This window comes from Rhipicephalus microplus, chromosome X (genome assembly GCF_043290135.1).
Source record: "Rhipicephalus microplus isolate Deutch F79 chromosome X, USDA_Rmic, whole genome shotgun sequence".
NCBI lineage: Eukaryota > Metazoa > Arthropoda > Arachnida > Ixodida > Ixodidae > Rhipicephalus > Rhipicephalus microplus.
The window spans coordinates 405,469,334-405,489,944 of NC_134710.1; the positions used below are offsets into that span (position 1 = coordinate 405,469,334).

General features: G+C 45.2%; 1 non-coding gene across 1 annotated transcript; it reads left to right on the top strand.

Moving 5' to 3' along the window:
* The first annotated feature begins 20,310 nt into the window (after positions 1-20,310).
* TRNAI-UAU (transfer RNA isoleucine (anticodon UAU)) lies at positions 20,311-20,388 on the top strand. Its single transcript has one exon. It is a non-coding gene; the product is annotated as a tRNA-Ile (tRNA).
* The last annotated feature ends 223 nt before the right edge of the window (positions 20,389-20,611 follow it).

Sequence of the window (20,611 nt, forward strand, 5' to 3'; positions counted from 1 at the left end):
CCGGTAGTTCGTGCTTGGCGTGTGAGGTGTTGTTGGGCAGTGTTCATTCCCTTACAGTTTTATGCACCCATCTCCGCATCACCATGCCCGGCTGCTGCGTGCCGCAGTGCTCGAATCACTCGAGAAACGGATGGAAGTTGTACCGGTTTCCAAGAGACCCAAAAAGAAGGCTTCTTTGGACCGTTAAAATCAAACGAGACAAGTGGCAACCGACTGATACGTCGCACGTATGCAGCGTAAGTAAACATTTTTTTTTTAGTGCGTCGTATTCTGACTGGTCAGCATTATTTAGGGCGCCGTTGTTTTTTATTTAGGTGCGCAATGTAAACGCAGGACAGCCAAACGTCGTGCAGGGTACTGTGCGGCGTGCTCGTGTTAAAAGATCACGCTTTAAGAAAATGCGTCAAGTACGGGGGCTTCGGAAGCCCCCGTGTCGATAACATTTCATGCTGGTTCAAGGGCCTCGAGTGTGCTACTACATTCATAGGAATTGCGACTAGTTTCAGTGCCCTTGCACGGGAAAGTGTTGCCTTGGCAGCAGCGTTGTGAAATCCTTCCCACCCCCTACCCGAGGCTGTTAATTTCGTGCACTGCGCTTCGCAGCTATTTTGCTCGCGAGACCGGCTGCCGCTGTCGTGACCGTCCGCCTCGCAGCCCGAAGACAGACTTCGTGAAATTGCCGTACTCGCTCGCCAACTCGCCCCGACAGCGTACGCGTCGACCGGGTGCTGGCGGAGTTGAGCTGAACGAAAAGTAGGCAAGAGATGGGGACGCAGAAGGTGTAGTTAAACAGATGAGAATTTAGAAAGTGGAGGAGGGAGAAAATTATATGCAAGGGCAGAAAACGGGGAGTGAGTTCAGGCCGCGTGCCGGCGAGCGAGTACGGAAATCTGACGGCGCCTGACTGCTGCCGAACTTCAAGAGTACGGCACGTAGAGTTCACGTAATTCACATAAGAGGAAATTGGACGTGAAATGCGCGCATATGGCCTCGCAGGGAATTAACATAGGCTCGGGTGCGTGGTAGGGGGATTTCACAACGCTTACGAGGCCTGCCCATGTTTATTCGTGCACGCGTTGGCACTGATCGGTCGAAATTTGAACGCCTCTTGTGAAATCAAGCCGTTTGAACATAAACATGCTGTTCCTGCGAAAAACTCGTAATATTACGAGGCCGGACTTCTGCCCGTCTTGTGTGTATCGTCGTATGTATACTTGGGAATCGGGAACACTTCAGTGACGAACAAAACAAGCGCTGTTACGGAGTGTTGTCATTTTTACCTGACAAATAAATTCGATTGCATTGGGAACTTGGAGGCTTGGGTACAAAGCTTTCGATAGAACGAAATCTGTAACGCTCGCTATAAAATCAGACCTGGTCCTTTGTCGGCACAATAGACTAATATTTTATTCACATGAATTCAGGAATCCTTACAGATCTTCAGTGCGAAAATTGAAAGGGTTATTATAACAGCAGGCTGGGTCTATGATCGCGCTCACTGAAGTGGCTTACGTGAAAGCGCGCGTGAGCTCAATTAGTTTCCTTCTTTTTGTGCTTCAAAGTTGCTGCTAGTTCCTGCTGCGAATCATACTGAATGCATACATGAAATCTTGTTTATTGACAGTGACAGACATTCGTTTTTCTTCTGCCAGTGTGTTAATTTTTAATTCTGGTTTTATTTGCAGGCTCACTTTGAAGAGAACAACTATGAGCAACATCGTGCGGATGGCTGGAAGAAGTTGAAACCAAATGCCGTCCCAACTTTGTTCACATTCAAACGTAAGATTGAACTTTTTTCTTGCATTACATAAAGCAGCACCAGTTGCAAGTACTCTATGTACCTGGGATTTCTACGAAGCTAACACCAAATAGGTCCTCATATGCTGCGTCCACATTAGTGCATAAATTCTGGAAATGCAGTCACGGACAAAGCTAGGAAATGCGAACACAAAAATGTGAACCAGACCACGCAAAATCGAAAAATACTGCTAATATTAGACGGTCAAATAATGGCACGCTATTAGTGCGTTTGGAAAGCTACATTTCCCAACTTTGTTTTTGTGATTACGTTGCATCACTTTGACTTGCATGTAAAAAAAAATTGCGATACTTGAGTGTTGTGGTTTATATTTCTTGTTTGCATTTTTTGGTCATGACTGTATATACGTCTGGATTTCAGTGTTTACAGGCATGACCCACTGCACAACAGTTTTCCGCTACTTAGCACACGGTCGTGTACTGCTAGGATGTCAGGTGCAGTGGCTATGTTATTTACAAAGGGGGAAAACGGAAAGCATTATGTATACGAGATCCACGATGCACGAGCCCCCACTACAGTGCGCCTCATTACCTGTGTTGCGTTGGCGTGTTAAGCTTGAAAAAAAAAACTGCACTCTTTCCTGTCTCTCTTGTTTTTTTTCTTCAAGTTTGTGCAGCAATTCAATTTTTCAAGTATGAACCAACTAGTCTGCAAAAAAGTATTGCGTGTTAAGCCCTACAATCAAATAATCAATAAACTGCATAGGGAGCGAAGGTCAGTTGAGCCCTCCACAACGGCGCACACGTGTAGCTCTGGCATATGAAGCTCCAATTTGAATTAGAGCCATTTATTGTGGGGAGAAATTTTGAGCACAATTTAATTATGGTATTTTAAGACCTTCCCCTATCCCTTGTGGAAAGGGCGGGGGAAGGACAAGTGTCTTCCTCACGTCAATAACTAAGCCGGTATCTGCTGCGTGTGTTACATTTGTAAAATTAACAAGCTAGACATGAACTGGCATTGCTTGAATATGTTCATGAATACATACATTTCTGCTTGCAGCACTGCCTAAGGAACGAAAGCCACCAAAAGAAAGAACTGTGCCTGCACCCTCCAGCAACGAGACCAACAAATCTCCTCCTGGTCTGCGTCAATATCCAGCTGCAGTTAAAACTACCCTAGAGACCCCACAAAACCACGCCGTTCCTGAATCTACACGGCAAGGAACATCGTGTTATGGGCACGACACCATGGAAGTTGACGACGCCGTTGTTGAACTGTCAGCGAACACTAGCGATGCAGATTCAAGAGAAGTTAATGCAGCGGCTGGTGAGACATCAAATTCTACTGCAGAATCAGCAGAACTGAAGAAGAAGCTTGCTGACCTTACAAGAAAGTACTCTGAACTTCAGCAACATCATGACACAGCCAAGAACACCATTAGTGGTCTCAAGAAAAAAGTGCAAAAACTCGAGACTGAGGCAACAAATATTTCGCAAAATATGAAATTTCTCAACGACGATCAAGTACGCGCTCTCTCAAGGAGCAGCAGCTTGGGGAACTCTTGGTCTCCGCACACTGTCAAGCAAGGCCTTCAAATTAAGTTTGCTTGTGGAACAACCAGATATGAAACTTTGAGAAAAATGGGATATCCTCTCCCATCCAAAAGAACGCTCGCACGGAGGATTAAAAATTTGAAGTTTCTCCCAGGCGTTCTTCACGAAGTGATAGACGTTATGAAATGCAAAGCCGAGACCATGGAGGATGTAGAAAAGGACTGCGTCCTTTTTTTGGATGAAATGGAGATAGTGCCGGGGTTTGAGCTAGATCGGGCTGAAGACGCACTTCTCGGAGGAATAACTCTTCCTCCGAAGCCTGAAGAGCCTGCGGTTCATGCTCTGGTATTTATGTTGGGCGGACTTAACCAGCGATGGAAGCAGGTGATTGCATATGAATTTACCGGAAGAAACATCGATGGCGGCTTGCTGAAAAACTATGTGTTGGAACTAGTACAGCTGTGTAGTCAAATATATCTGAGAGTTCACGCAATCACATGTGACATGGGCTCGGCAAACCGCGCAATGTGGAGGGAATTCGCCTTTTCCAGTCACAGAGATTCTTCCACGGTGTGCTCCATACCTCATCCGTGCATGGACGGGAAGGAACTTTTTTTCATTGCTGATCCGGCTCACGTCTTGAAGAACCTCAGAGGCCAGCTCTTGAGCTCAGAAGTTTTCACGTTGAGTGAGGCCACAGTTGCCAAACATGGCCTGCCTTCTTCACAAGTCAACTTGGAATATGTTCAGGCTGTGCTCGAAGAAGATTCTAAAAGAGAACTGAAGGTAGCCCCAAACTTATCCGAAATGCACACCAGCGCAGGCCACTTCACCAAAATGAAGGTTGGTGTCGCTGTACAACTTTTTCGGGAAGCTCCCCCAGCTATCAGATTCCTTATAAAGAAAGGAGTTCTTAACCAGGAAGCAGAAACAACAGCTTGGTTCATGGAGCTGATTTATTTCAAAATGGTATGCACTGATGTCTTCGCGGCATCCAACAATGGCCCTGAGTCGGAGAAGTAGGGCTAAGTACTCCGAAGCCCTAGATACATTACACACAGCAATAGAAACCATCAGAACTATGAAAATGGGTGCCACATCCCATTGGAAACCGTCGCAAGCAGGTGTACTCATATCAACTACAGTTGTACTTCGCCTCCAAGACGTTCTTTTAGGAGACGAAGGCTATGAGTTTTTTCTTACGAGCAGGCTCCTGCAGGACTGCTTAGAGAACCTCTTTTCTGTGGTGCGGCTTATGAAGCCGGTTCCCAATGCCTACGATCTCAAGTGCGCTCTGAGACTGGTGAGCGTAAGCCAATTTTTGCATACACCGAGGACGACCAGCTACGAGCTTGATGACAGGGAGTACCTGGTGGACCTGCTATCCCAGGGGAAGGAAGCCTGCGTCGAGAAGGAAGCTCAAGAAATCGATGATTCTGAGATTTTGTTCATCGAAGGATTGTCGTCCACAGAATGCAGTATTCTCTTTTACCTAGGAGGATTTATTTTGAAGGGAATTTTGACATCTGTGAAGTGCGCAAAATGCAAAGATGCTCTCCTTGGAACTGCCAACGACGAGCATGCTTCGCTGACAGCACTGAAAGAGTACGTTTCAGATGGAGGCAACCTCATCTACCCCAGCAAGGGAGTTATGAAAGCCTTGATAGACTATGAGGAGCATTTTGCTGCCATAAACTCTTGGTGCACGGACAAAGTAGTCACGATGAAGTCGCCGCTTCGTTCACTCACCGCATACCTAAACAAGGTGCACCGCCGCAGCTTGTGTGTATGCGCGGAGCACGAGGACAGTATATACCGACTGCTCACAGAGAGGTACGCAAGAATAAGGCTGCGCATTCACCTTCGGCAGGTTCCAGTCGGGAGTTGCAATGGACATGCAAGCAAAACATGTGCCGGCGTCAACCTCTCATGAGAAATGGACACGCCAAGATAAGCTGTATGCTTAAAAGGTTTCGGCTCACGTGGGCACGCTTTTGACTCTTGCATTTTTTATTTTTAAACATTTCATTTCGTACTGCATTTGGTTTGTCTTGTATCTGACTTTGATTTTCACTAGTGGGACAACGCAGCATTAAGGCGCACAAATAAATGGCCTGTTCACTGAAATCGTGGGTGTCGTTTCATAAAGGTACACTGGTAAAGCATGTTACTCTCGGGTATGCTGCCTGCACAGTGCATGAAATGGTGAGGCAGGGGAAGGTGGTACCGAATGTCAGATAATGTGTGTGTGTGTGCGTGTGCGTGTGTGTGCGTTATATATATACACACACGCAAGTATATAAAGTACAGCGATTCCTGCCTTTGCTATTCGGCTGATTCACAAAGACCCAAATATTGCATTCCTTTCAGCAAGCGTAGTAATAAAAGTTCATGCGCCCCTCCGTCTTAACGACGACAACGGTTTAACGCGAATCTTTCTGGTGTGGGAGTTCGTGGCTCATTTCATTCAGTCTATGTCAGCCCCTGGCGCATTGTACAAGCACAGGCCACCAGTTTGTATGACGTGCGTTGTTCCATTTAACAATTAGGCAACAACAGCACTAAGAGGTGTCCAAGTTGCACCAAAAAAAAAAAAGCTCGCCAACGAGTACTTCTTTCCTACCATACGCGAGCACCGCAAGCGGTAATGCGCTTCGCATGCTGCCCCACTACGGCAGGAGCCGTAATGGCGGCCGTCGTAGCAGACGACGCGGCTGTCCTCACCCTCAGCGGAGCGCGCGGGCATCAAGGCACCCTATCTGTCCCGTGAACGCAGCGATCCTAACGTTTGGGGGCTGTACTACCTAAATGAACGTTCTTGTTCTATTTTATAGTTATTACTAGGTTACTCATTAACTCCGGAGTTTTTACTACACAAGTGAACCTAAAGGTTGCAGTTCAAGATTGCGAAAATAAGAGCGCCACCCGAAGTGGAAAACGGGAACTGCGCAGTCGTCCTATCTCTCACGGCGAAAAAGGGGCGTTTCTTTTCGCGCGACCATGTATGCTACAGCCTGCGGTGTCCCAAAGGCCGCTTTTACCGCTGTAAAGTTTGTTTTAGCGAAACTCATGCAAGATTCAGCCAAACAGATGTATCCATGGATTCTCGCCGTCATCACAAATCGTGCTGCGCTGAGTGGTGTCGGAATTCTTCACGACACACCGGCATAAAATTCTTTCGGATCCCGGCGGACGAAAGGTACGATCTGCATGCCGCTCGTTTTGTCTTTCTACGCTTGCACGGCATATCAGGATGCGGTTGCTGCAGTAGCTGTGTAATTTAATTGAGCTACACATACATGATTTATTCATTACATTCTGATTGTCTGCTTTTCGGCTTCAATTATACATGGCATGCACGGCAGAGCATCTGGAAATTATTCCAGCGAATACATTTGCTACGCACGATTGTTTATACTTGCGTTTTCAATTTAATGCGTTTCGATCGTGCATTGCATTTCGATGTTGCACTTTGGCTCAAGGCAATGCAAGGCATGTCACAAATGTATTTGTAGCGGCATATACAGTAACTAATAGAGCAGTGTAAGCTTATCCGCACTCTTTTTATTACCTTTTGATTGCCTGCGTTCAGTCTGTTCTCGTTGCATGCGTTATTATTATTCTTGAATATTATCAGCCTATTTATGTCCATAGCTGGAGGAAGGCGATTCCCATAATCTTTTGGCTATAAGGGAGGGTCCATATACGTTCATAGCATGTGTTGTTAGTACTATGTTAATTAAGTACTGAGTACATAAGTTATTACACTTGTGAGTTTAGACGGATGTTATTACATTATTGCGTTTCAATTGTGTGTTTTCATTTTGGCTTCACGTAAATCCACGGCATATTGCAGAGGAATTTAGCAATAAATTTATAAAGTAATAATTTATAATGTATACTTCAATTTCATGTTTTCAGTTTCAGCCTTAAGTACAATTACGATATATTCACAAGAATGCAATTGCAGCTAAAAGCCCATAAATAATTAGACAATGTAAACTTACGTGTTCTACTAATTTATTACCGGTTTTAATAAGGTTTTTATGAAAAATTTGCAGCAGGGCGCGAGAAATACCCGAGGAATACGCAGTGCGCGAGGGTATATATGTACGAATAGTTGTTTAGAGATTTTGGTGTGGGATGATTGCTATTGTCTGCAAAAATATATTTTGAATTAGGAGGAAAGCTGGGGTCGTTGCCACCAAACATTACTATCGCGCAAGTAGAAGCATATATCCGCGTCTCTTAATAATAAAGACAGATGTTATTTTAAAGTTTGCTTTCAGGATTGCTATCACAAGTCGTCTTGGTTACAAAAATTCAATTAAGAAAGGAAGATGAGAAATGTATCAAATAACGCTTACTTCGAATAAAGATGCCAGTTTTCACTCAAAGCTATCCATCTACGCCTGAAAACAGAAATAAATCCATTCTAACCCAAATACTACACACGCACACATTGATTTTCCAGATCTCGCACTTGGCTTCAGTATGCGAGACGGCAGGACCTGGCTCATTTACCACCTTGTCAGATCTACAGCAGCTACCGCCTGTGCTCTGCCCATTTTACCAGCAGAGACTACGCAGACCCTGGACAGACAAGGCTGCTAAGATGTGCTGTGCCAACAGTTTCCATCTTTGGCGATGGGCAGACACACGTCGAAAGTCCAGGTGGGAATACTGTAAAGTGATCATACAACAGCACAAACTTTCATGCCTCTACATCTATTTACAGAAATGTCTTAATACTCAATATGTGTACCTGTCCGAGTTATCATGACTCAGTACTTTTAAGATTCTCGCGCAGATTACACCAACAATACCAACGCATGGTGTACACAGCATCCATGGATTCGCCGGCATGATTTTGCTGGTAGATATAACTAGCTAAGTAAAAAATTTGCCGGCTTCACAATCGTTAAATTTAGAGCAAACGTCTCACTCAGAACGCTCTACATGTAACCTCCTCGATTCTGATTCAGTTGTCTCTGCTATTTTACCCGTGGCGTAGCGTTTTACAGGAAAAGGCGAAAATGACCTCATAACTTGAGAGAGTACTCCATGTGGCGCGTTATCAGCTATTTCGCACATGGCGAGTGAGTAGCGGCCAACTTGGTGTCGCTGTTAAAACAATTGCGCGATAGCTCTGACAGTGGGAGCAACAGAACTGGTCTTTTAGAAATATATATATATTCTACGACACCCTAGTTCAAAGTCGCTTTTAAAATTAAGAATCCAAAAGGTACTTTATTTTTATTAGCTTTATTATTACAAAATTACTTTTATTTTTAATGGGCCAAATAAGTGTAATTGGCAAGAATTCGGTTACGCGCTAGGTCATCACGGGCACCACGATGTTAACCTGTTCTAGGCACATCGCATTAATAAAATATTGGTTTAGGATAGTTGGGACACCCATATATTTAGTGAGTGACACGTAGCGTTCTCTTTTTGTGTGTTTACACTTTTTTATTACTCGTACTAAGACATAATACGCGAGGAGACCAATTAATAGTGAGAAAACGCCCTGAGTGATTGTAATTGCAAATATTTAATGTGACGCCTAATACCAGCTGTATGTATGTCCCGCTGAAATCTGTGCTCCGCCAATTTCTCTTCACAGGCTCTCCTCGGCCCGCGAATACCACTGCAATGCCCGCTCACAGCGCCGATGAAGAAGTTCAACAGACTGAGCCCTCATGTACGCAAATTGTATTGCTCTCTAAGCTCTTTAAAACTATTCCAGATAAATTAATGCCCTGCAGCTATTGTTTTAATGTCACGTACCATTTAACAGATACTAAAGTGCACTAGGGTGTCAGCTGGGCGAGCTAGTTCATTGCTAGGGGACGTGAACCAGAGCGATGTATACCGAAAGGCAGGACGAGACGAGTGCTTGTCCGATCCCTTTCTTGCTTGTTTGTTGCCTCCTAAGAGGGATTAGTGCCCCGCCGCGGTGGTCTAGTAGTTATGGCGCTTGACTGCTGACCCGCAGGTCGCGGGATCGAATCCCGGCCGCAGCGGCTGCATTTTCGATGGAGGCGATAATGTTTCAGGCCCGTGTGCTTAGATTTAGGTGCACGTTAAAGAACCCCAGGTGGTCGAAATTTCCGGAGCTCTTCACTACGGCGTCCCTTATAATCATATCGTGGTTTTGGAACGTTAAACCCCAGATATTATTATTATTATAAGAGGGATTAGTGTTTTTTAAAGAAGACTATGAATTCGTTGTTTTTTCCTAAACATACCATTTTAAACGTATAACCAATAATGTTTGTTAACAAGGAGTATGCTAATGATTAGGAAAAATTAGTTGGCGCTTCATATTGCCCACGATGCTTATACATGCCATTAGTAGGCTCAATGCCCAGCAGTGTGCTTATCAGAGGCCTGTTCCCAATGCCCCAAGTTTGAATAAGTGAAGGATCGAGAACTAAATATGACCAACTGATTACTCATGGAAGTAATCACTTCAATTCTAAAAGCCGCTAGAACTTTTACTAGGTTTAAAGATCATGGTCAGCTTTCACAAAGACACAGTATAAATGAGCTTTTTTTCTAAATCTTTCAGGTTCCAATCCAGCAGGTCGACAGCACAATCCTTCTAGGTGCTCGCCCCGGACAGCCAGAAAAATGAAGAACCTGGAGAAGATAAATTCAAGGCTTCGGAAGGCACTGTCAAGAATTGGCAAGAGAAAGGTTAAAAAGCTTTCCCAGTCCGAGGCGTTGAATGCTATCAGGCCCTACGTCCGCAAGACATTCTTTAAATTGCTTGAGACTCAAGTTAAAATTAATGGCGTGAAACGTAGAGGACGGAGGTGGTCACCCGAGCACCGCCAGTTCGCTTTAAACTTATACTTTCATGGTCCGAAAGCGTACAGACATCTGTCAAGACTGCTTGACATGCCAACTGCGCTAAAGCAGTGGTTATCAAATATTCTGATGACTCCCGGAGTTATTCCAACCGCTATTGAAGCTTTCGAAGAAGCTACCCGAAATTGGCATTTAACAGATCGTGCGTGCACATTAATATTTGACGAAATATCCTTGAAGGAACATCTGCAGTATGATGCAAAGCATGACATTGTGATGGGATTCTCCGATGACGGTAAGAACACCAGCCGTGGCAAATTCAGCGCTCCTGATACTTGTGGCAGGCATTTCAAAAACGTGGATTCAGCCTGTTGCTTACACAGTATCAAGGACCAAAACGCCCGCAGATACTCTTCATCATCTGATCATAACATTAATCAAGCAGCTGCAGGGAACCCGGTTGTTTGTGAAGGCGCTCATCTGCGACCAGGGGGGAAGCAACATCACTTTGGCAAGTAAGCTAGGTGTGACGCCTGAAGAGCCGTTTTTCGTGCTTGAAGGCCGCAAGATTTATTTCTTATATGACACACCACACTTACTTAAATGCACAAGGAATAATCTCCGCGCACCTCACAGGCTCCATATCGGGCAAGAAATTGTGGATTGGTCTTTCATTACGCAACTATACGAAAGCTCGCATCCTCTCAAACTCAAATTGGCGAAGAAACTAACCGACAACCACATTTACCGGAAGCCTTCCAATAACATGAAAGTTAAATATGCCAGCCAGGTGATGAGCGAATCGGCCTCAGTGGCCATTGATGTATTCATTGCTCTTGGCGTGTTGCCGGCATCCACCAAACCAACAGCTGATTTTCTCGAGAAGATAGACAAGTTATTCGACTGTCTGAATAGCTCTTCCATAAAAAAAGCCAGTGACAAGTTACGTTATGCAATTTCGGAAGGGTCTGAACACCTAGCCTTTTTGCGGGAGTGCCTGTCGTGGGTTGAAAGGTGAAAATTTGACGGGCCTCGGCAACCACACACAGTTGAGGCATGGAAGGTCACCTTAAAGGCTATCCTTCTCCTCTGGGACAACCTCTTCCAAGATTTTAATTTTCGTGTTCTCTTGACTCGCTGGCTACAGCAGGACCCCCTGGAGAACCTTTTCGGGCTTCTTAGGTTAAGGCATGGCTGCAATGACAACCCAAATGTGCTTCAGTTCACATCAGGTCTGGAACACATTTCTGTTGGCAAACTGGTTGCCCTTTTTTCAGAAGGAAACGGTGAACAGGATCGCAGCACTGTGTTGGCACAAATGTCAGAGCCACCTCATTCGCTTCCTACTACTTGTGATGCAGCACCAACAGTCGATATGCTTCCTGATGAGGAACAGCCCGTTAGCCATGATATAGTAGAGGATAACGTTCTCTACTATGTTGGGGGATATCTCGTACGACAATTTTTGTTGCACAGGCCTCCACACTGTGTGTGCAACACCCTTTTGAAGAATGCCGACCGCCAGCTTTGTGCATCACACCAGTATTTTGCTATGTTTAAGGCAAGCAACATCTCCTCAGATTTATTTGGCAATGTAACAATGCCTTCTGACGATTGCTTTCAGGATATTAAGGCCATGGAAGCTTGCTTTTTGGAATACATCGGTTTTGTTGCGCACCTGCCTAATGTGAGTGGAGTTTTGGCAGGAATTTGCGCAGTTGTATGGGAAGGCAAAAATTCTGCTCTGAAGAATGCAAGAAAGCCTTAGTGCACCTCTTTGCAAGGATTCGCCTGTTGTGGCATATTCGCTTCGTGAACATCTCCTTGGCTAAACAACGCACCAGAAAATCTGCTGCAGCATGAAAAATGCGGAAGTTTTTGTAGCTTTTAGGATTCTGTTTGCATATTTGAGGTCTTGAAAAATTGAGCGCTCAGAAAACACGTACGACAAAAAGACACACATATGCGCAAAAGTAGGCGCTACTTCCATATTTTTGAGTCATCGCTACTTATATAGCTGAGGTCACCATTTTCTGCCTCTGAAGCGGACATGTGTCTGTACTATTTATCTGCTTGTATTTTGTTTTTGTTTTTTTTCATTAAGCAATATAGGTATGTTACGCTGAAGAAAGCATAAACCCTTCGTGTTATTTTATGAGAACACTCTATAGTGGCTTCAGTATTTTGTAAATTTTTGCTTAAGCTTTTATAAAGAAACCTGATGCTGAATAGAAAATGTAGCAATGTCTAACTCCGGTACCTTATGGTTTTTGTATCATTTCCTCTTGCATCCTGAGTGTGCGGTGTGCCGTATTATCTTGTCCCACTCATGGGATGATTTTATATCGGGATACGTGCTGTGAACTTGTGTATAGTTATTACTGTTTTTCTTTTGTCTTTGTATATACGTATGTGCGGCAATGTGCACTGGATTGATACTAGGTTATTAGCATGCTGGCATGTGCGGTCCACTTTTGTATGCGACCAAAACGTAAAACATTCAAGTTGTATTTGTACTGCATAAGCCGTACGTTTAGGCAATAAAACATTCAAACTCTGCTCTTTATTCTTGTCTAATTTATGTGTACACGTAAACAAAAACAACGTCTTACTTAGAATAAGTAGTGCACAAATAGGTGGATGAGCAGACCATCAATCAGAACGCAATGATGGCCGTTTTCATCATGTGGCGGGTTGCGCAACAGGAAGAAGGTCGCGTGCTCGCCATCTGAATACCTTCCACTCACTTAATTTGGCTTGCTGGTGCATCCCAATTGAATTTGGCGCTAAATCCCCCCCCCCCCCCGCCTCGCCACTCGGATCCTCAGTCCTCATCAAGATGGCGTCCCCCAGTGCATGTATGCAATGCGCCGCCATGTTTTCATACCGCCCCCAAACACCAGGCGTTCGTCCGGCGCTGCGAGCGAATATCGCGTTCCATGGAGGGTATAGGAAGTTTCACTCCCCTGACTCGACTAAGTGGTTTTCACAAGGCGACAGTGGCACCAGAACACACAGGCTAGCCAGTAGAAGCGGCACACTTGATGCACGGCAGCACAATTTTTTGGGGTTAAGTATAATAAGGCAGGGGAACACAATCTCCCCAATGCTATTTACCGCGTGCTTACAGGAGGTTTTCAGAAGCCTAGAATGGGAACAGTTATGAATAAGAGTTAATGGAGAATACCTTAGTAACCTGCGCTTCGCCGATGACATTGCATTGCTGAGTAACTCAGGGGATGAATTGCAACTCAAGATTACGGAGTTAGACAAGGAGAGCAGAAAGGTGGGTCTTAAAATTAATCTGCAGAAAACGAAAGTAATGTACAACAACCTCGGAAAGGAGCAGCGCTTCGAGATAGGTAATAGTGCACTTGAAGTTGTAAAAGACTATGTCTACTTAGGGCAGGTAATAACCGCAGAGCCTAACCACGAGATTGAAGTAACTAGAAGAATAAGAATGGGGTGGAGCACATTCGGCAAGCACTCTCAAATTATGACAGGTAGATTGCCACTATCCCTCAAGAGTAAGGTATATAACAGCTGTATCTTGCCGGTACTTAGCTACGGAGCAGAAACCTGGAGACTTACAAAGAGGGTTCAGCTTAAATTGAGGACGACGCAGCGAGCAATGGAAAGAAAAATGGTAGGTGTAACCTTAAGAGACAAGAAGAGAGCAGAGTGGATTAGGGGACAAACGGGGGTTAAGGATATCATAGTTGAAATAAAGAAGAGGAAATGGACATGGGCCGGGCATGTAGCGCGTAGACAGGATAACCGCTGGTCATTAAGGGTAACTAACTGGATTCCCAGAGAAGGGAAGCGGGTTAGGGGGAGACAGAAGGTTAGGTGGGCAGATGAGATTAAGAAGTTTGCGGGTATAAATTGGCAACAGCAAGCACAGAACCGGTTTAACTGGCGGAAAATGGGAGAGGCCTTTGTCCTGCAGTGGACGTAGTCAGGCTGATGATGATGATAATAATCAGCTTAGGGGAGAATATGGAGGCACCATGGGAGAAGCCTTCGTCACCAGAAAAGTGCGAAGTGCAGAAAAAAAGCCACGCTTGGCGCGTATTACTAGTCATCTCGGCCTTTGGTAGCGTTAGATACACTGGCCTCGCAGAGCCATTTTGCGTGGCACTGTTCTGCGCATGCGCAATGATACTCCGCCGCTGCCACGCGCGCCTCACCGTCGGTGTGCGCGCAATTCGATGCACTGCGCGGACGATCAGTGGTGTCACGCACCGGAGCCGGCACCTCCCTCGCAATAGGCCGCGGCCGCGCGCGACTCGCGGCCGCCGGGGTGCGATTTCCAGAGGAGTGCTTTCATAGCCTTGGTAGACATATGGACGCCGACGCGCGCGCCTTCCCTGTGCAGTCGCCATCTTACACTGCGCTGGAGCCGCTTGATAGCACCTCTGACTGGCAATTGCCACTGTGGTAAAGCCATGGAGATGGAGAGTGCAAATGCTGCTCAATGGTGCAGTAGAGCGCAGAATCTTAACTCATCGGATCCCGAAGTAGTTGCCCGGAAAAATAAATATACATGTGCCATATAATACGTATCCCGTATGTGTGTCGTTGGAACAGCTGTAAGCATGATAATCAAGCTAATTCTAGACAATCAGGAAAGCTTTCCAGAAGGGTGACGTCATGGCCTTGACAGACATATTGGTGCCAGCGTGGGTGCTGCTATGCTATCTCAGAAAGACAGACATTCTAAATACCGTGTTGAGGCCACAGAGACGGCAGCGTGTTACTTCACTGACCGCCGAGCCGTCTTTGGGTCAATAGAGAAGCTACTTGGACGTTGAGCACAAAATATACATGTGCCACATAATACGTATGCTGTTTGTGTGTCACTGCAGCAGCAGTAAGCATGATAATCAAGCTAATCCTAGACACTCCGGAAAGCTAAGAATAATCAGCTGAACCTTTGCTAACGCTACAAATATCCTGGCATACTGAGCTAGCCACTGCCAATTTTTATCACTGAAGCTGATTGATTGATATGTGGGGTTTAACGTCCCAAAACCACTATATGATTATGAGAGACGCCGTAGTGGAGGGCTTCGGAAAGTTAGACCATCTGGGGTTCTTTAACGTGCACCCAAATCTGAGCACACGGGCCTACAACATTTCCGCCTCCATCGGAAATGCAGCCGTCGCAGCCGAGATCCGAACCCGCGCCCTGCGGGTCAGTAGCCGAATACCTTAGCCACTAGACCACCGCGGCGGGGCTCACTGAAGCTGAGGTTGGCATCGAAACTCTAGCTTTCGAGGCTGCTTTGAAGCAGTTCGGCACAAGAAAACGGAAATGTATCAAAATGCGCAATATGCTCAGCTGTCTCACCCCTGATTAACTTTTATAGGTGCGGAGACCAAAGCGTAACAAAAAAAAGACTGGGCAGATCCCACTGTGCTAGTTTACCACCTGTTCTCGGCGCAACGTTAGCCTTTATCTCTTATTCTAAGCGTGCGTGTGCGACAACACATTCATTTTAGCGGCAGAAGCTATCACTATACAGGCAACAAGTTGAAGATAGTCGGTCACTCACCTAAGATACGCTGACCCACGCCAAGCCGGTGTGAAGAAAGCAGGCTGGTGTCCAATCGTGCAGCTTCACAGAACACATCGTCGACGCGATGATGTGCGATTATATACCAATCGACAGTCGACGGCGTGGCGATTGGTGATTGTGGAACGCCCTCTCCAGTTTACATGAAGAATGAAAAGCTCTAAATTGCTGTTCAGCGCGAGATTCGGATTTGTAAAATAAAAATAAAAAATAAAAAAGGCGAGTACCAGCACTGCTAACCGCACTACTGACCTTTGCGGTGCGAGCAGCAGTGCAGGTACTTGCCCGCAGGTACCACACACCAGTGCATTTTGACACGGCTGAGATCGGTGAAGTGCTAAATGCACCGGATTCACTGGAACGGACGCTTGCCGCTGTGGCTTCAGAGATGCGATTTCTAGTTGAAAGACAGGACACAGTCGGCGCGACGGCGCAAGTGTACAGCCCCCCCCCCCCCCCAAATTGCAGGTTCCAGTGGCACTTCATGCTCTGACTAGATTTGGAAGCACCGGTCGCAACATGCCACACCCGGGCAGTTTCATCAGGGAGTGCACGTGCTTGTGGATCTCATGGTATTGGTCACTGCTGAAGTGTCCGCCACATATGCCACAGCCCCCACAATGGTCCCTGTGGGTCACTTCATGCGGCGCTAGACTAGCCAAGGTGACTAAAGCAGTGAAGGGACGTTGGGGCCCTCGACTGCAATGCCACGCTCCTCCTTTATACTTTCAGGAGAGCAGGGTTCCACATGTGGCGATTGGTGATTGTGGAGCGCCCTCTCCAGTTTACATGAAGAATGAAAAGCTCTAAATTGCTGTTCAGCGCGAGATTCGGATTTGTACAGCATTAGCATTTGCAACATAGCGATTGATATCAAATGACAAGCTCCATGCATGCATGGCGCGACCGCATGCAGAGAAAATTGCACGAACCTTCTTCTGTGTACGGAGGGCTCATTTGTACTGAAATAATCTATTTCCTTCTATTTTCGCCATTGTGGAGGGAGCGTTCATATTGCCACTTATTTTAGTAGTGGGCCGTATGCCAAGGTGAAGGCTCACACCACAGAGAAGAAAGAAGTGCGCGTGGGCCCCCCCCTGCTCTGGCAAACAAGCCCAACCAACGCGCTTGGTTAGAGCCCTGTTGCTCAGACGTCAATAAACCTTGCCGACACCCCCTGGAGCGACGTGACAATATATCGAAAAATGTAGCCAAGTTTTATCTATATACGGAGTGCTCATGTGTATTGCAATAATCTGTTTGCTTCTATTTTCGCCATGGTGGAGGGAGCGCCAATATGTCGATCTATGGAGCCACGCTTTATCTATATACGGAGGGATCATTGTTGTTGTAATAATATGCTTGCTTACGTATTTTTCATTGACGAAGGAAGCATGGGTATGTTCAGCAAGGAGCCTAATTTTCATTGGTGCACGCGTGATACGCCCTTGCTTTGTAGCACGGACGGGGTCCTAATAATTTGAATGAGGATACCACCACTTCTTTGTCCGTAATTGCAGCATATCTTTTGCAGTGCATGTGAACATGCTGTGTATGCGCAACCGCTAGCCCTAGCACTTTCAGAACGCGCTAGCACATTCCACAGCGCGCAGTTGGCTATGGAAAAGGCGGTTGCCTCTCCCCCTTACAGTCTCTCAGCAATCATGTGATAGCGTCAGGGAGCTAGATTCTGCAGACGTGCAATAAACGCACGAGCTCTCGCGTGGCATGCTACATCTATATGTCAGGAGGATTAACAGCAACAGAAAATACAGTGATTCCATGGTGTGCTCCACTTGCAAGGACGCGTCACCATCAGGCGACATGTCCCACAGCTGGAAAAATTTCTAGTCCCGGTTGGATTATGAGACAAGAAATCGATTCCAGCCAGTATTTACCTGGTCGGAATGTAAGCCCTTCTGGCTGGAAATGAAACTCATTCCAGCAAGAAACGGAAACCATCCTAGCTAGAACTGGAAATAATTCTAGCCGGAAATGAACGTCATTTTATCTGGAAATGGAAATGATTCTAGCCGGAAATAGAAATCATTCTAGCCGTAAATTGAAGTAATTCTAGCCAGTAATGAAAGTCGTTCTAGCTGGAAACAAGTTATTCCAACCAGAAACAAAAGACATACCAGCAGGAAATGGGAGCTGTTTTTGGCAAGAAATTGGAAGCATTTTCATATCGTAAGAAGCATGATGTTCTCATGGAAAAAGTGCCTTTCCTGGTGCAAAAAAGAGGCCAGGCTCCAGAAATATACTTTATTATATGTCTTTGATCTTATGCTTTCCCCTGGTTCAGCTTCTTCTTCACATCATGAATCTTCTCGCTTAGTACGCGCTGGAGCCCATGTGTAGCCGCTGTAACATCTTTTTTGCATTTGCCCCAATAGAAGGCTATAGATAAACAAAAAGATGCACAGCTTTCAACAAAACAACAAAACAAATATGCTCACCGTTCACAACCGGCACGTTTTCTGGGGAAAGGTGCTTGTCTCTTCCTTGGGCACAGAAGGACCACTGACAGTGAGGCAGAGTTAGCCCCTGTTTTACAAAAGGTTTTCGCTGAATCTTTTAACAAGGGTAGCCTACCACCTTCATTCAAGAAAGCACACACTGTTCTGATCCCGAAAAGTAAAGACCCTGTAAAACAGAAATATGTATCTGGTTATAGGCCTATAACATTGACGAATGTTGACTGCAATATACTAATGAAAGTTCTGGCGATGCGGTTGCAAACAGTCATATGTACACTGGTTGGCCCACATCAAACCTGTGGAATAAGAGGAAGATCAATTTTTACGAACATACATGTAACACGAAGCATATTGGAGTGCTGTGACGCTGACTTCAGAAGAGTTGCAATGTTGCAAATCGATCTAGCGAAGGCCTTTGATCTAGTTTGTCATAGCATTTTGTTTAAATCGTTAGAACATGTTGGCGTAGGGTCTATGATACTGAAGGGTGTTCCGATGGCTTATGACAATTGTTCAACCAAGTTGATTGTGAACCGCGAGTCAACTAGAAGAATTATAGTATGTGCATCAGTAAGGCAAGGATGCCCACTTTCACCTTTATTATTTGCTTTGTACCTGGAACCTCTGTGCGCGGCCATTACAAAAAATTCAAATATACAAGGTTTTCATTTAGGAGCGTGTGAGGTAAAGATATTGGCATATGCTGATGATGTTGCAATATTTTGTACCACTTAAGAGAGCATACCCACCTCCATGAGCATTGCACGAAGGTTTTGTGATGCTACTAGTAGCATTGTAAATATAGACAAGTGTGTTGGGCTGTGGCATGGAAATTGGGAAGCATTCCCAGCGGTTAATGAACGGATCAAATGGTCAAGCAAGCATAACACATACCTCGGTGTTCCGCTTGACCAGTATAAGAACAACGATGATCTGTGGGCCGAAAAAACCAAAGGGCTATCATTTCTGACACAGAAATAGGGAGGCCGTGATCTGTCCATCTTCGCTCGCACGACAATGTGCAACGTCTTCCTGGTATTACAGATGCTTTACTTGCTGCAAGTACTGTCGTGTTCCACGATCAATATCCAGAGGATTCATAGGCTTCTTGCTGTTTTCGTGTGGCAACCTCAGTATGAACGGCCAAACCGCAACAAGTTCTTCTTAAGACTAAAAAGAGATGATTTAGCCTTGCCACACTTATTTTTGAGGCAGGTTGTATCAAGGTTTTTCTTTCTACGAGATCAACAAGATCCCTTTTTACGTACATCTCTTCAAATCAGGCTAGCATCGACATTGCCCAACTTTATTGTTACCTCGAATGATGAATTCCGCAATGGTGTCAGTACCTTTCTTCGAGAAGTTGTTGTGGCCTTTCGATTTCTTAGTGATAGATTTAGTTTACAGTACTTTTCTAACGTCACTTGGAAGCGTTTGTCGAGAGACTTGACTGAAATTGTTTTTCCTGTCCTTTTCTATCGTTCTATGTGTAGTGGAAGCCAAGCAGAAGACGTTTTGAAAAGAGTTGAGAAGATGATCGTACCAGCTGGAGTTAAAACGTTCTTTTATAAGCTGCACACGAATACGCTGCCGGTTAAAACGTGGCTAGAACAAAGAGGGAATTTTTTACCGTGGGGATCCAACTGCTTATTGTGCCGAAAGCCTGAGTCGGTAGAGCATGATTTTATAGATTGCTGGGACGCATCTTTATTCTGGGATGTTCTACGGAGAACACTTAAGAAAGATTTGCCTCTCACTTCACATAGGAATTCGATTTTTAGCAATAGAACCTGGCCTACTAAAATTTGATATGTTCTTTCTCCTTGGTTTACACAGCATATGGCTAAGCCACATGGCAGTCAGACATTTGTGATTTAGACGCGCGGCCAGTACGTACGTATTTTATTGAACATACGTGCAAGTTGCGAGAAGTTTTTGCAAAACTTTGCTACAATGATGAACTGCTAAATTTTATGGGTGAATTATGTCATTTGAAACTATTTTACGTATGTGTGGCAAATGGCTCATCTGCCTTGAAGCCATTGAATTGAGCTAGAAGCTCAGTCCGAGTGTGTTTGCTGTTGTATGAATGTCACATGCTGCAATAAAGAATGAAAAGTGGCGCCGTGGCTTAGTTGGTTAAAGCGCCTGTTTTATAAACAGGAGGTTGTGAGTGCGAATCTCACCCACTGGTGCCTTTCTTTATGTGGCCTTCTGACAGTATTTTTTTTTAAATATATTTTGCGCGCTAACTGTATATTTCAACGTCCACGAATTTCTTCCACGAGTATGTCAACGTCCACGCATTTCTTCCACGAGTATGTCAACGTCCACGAATATGTCACAAATTTCTTCAATAAAAAAGCCGCTATTTGAAGCCCACAATACTCTTGCCCTAAAACGTGGATAAACAATATGCGC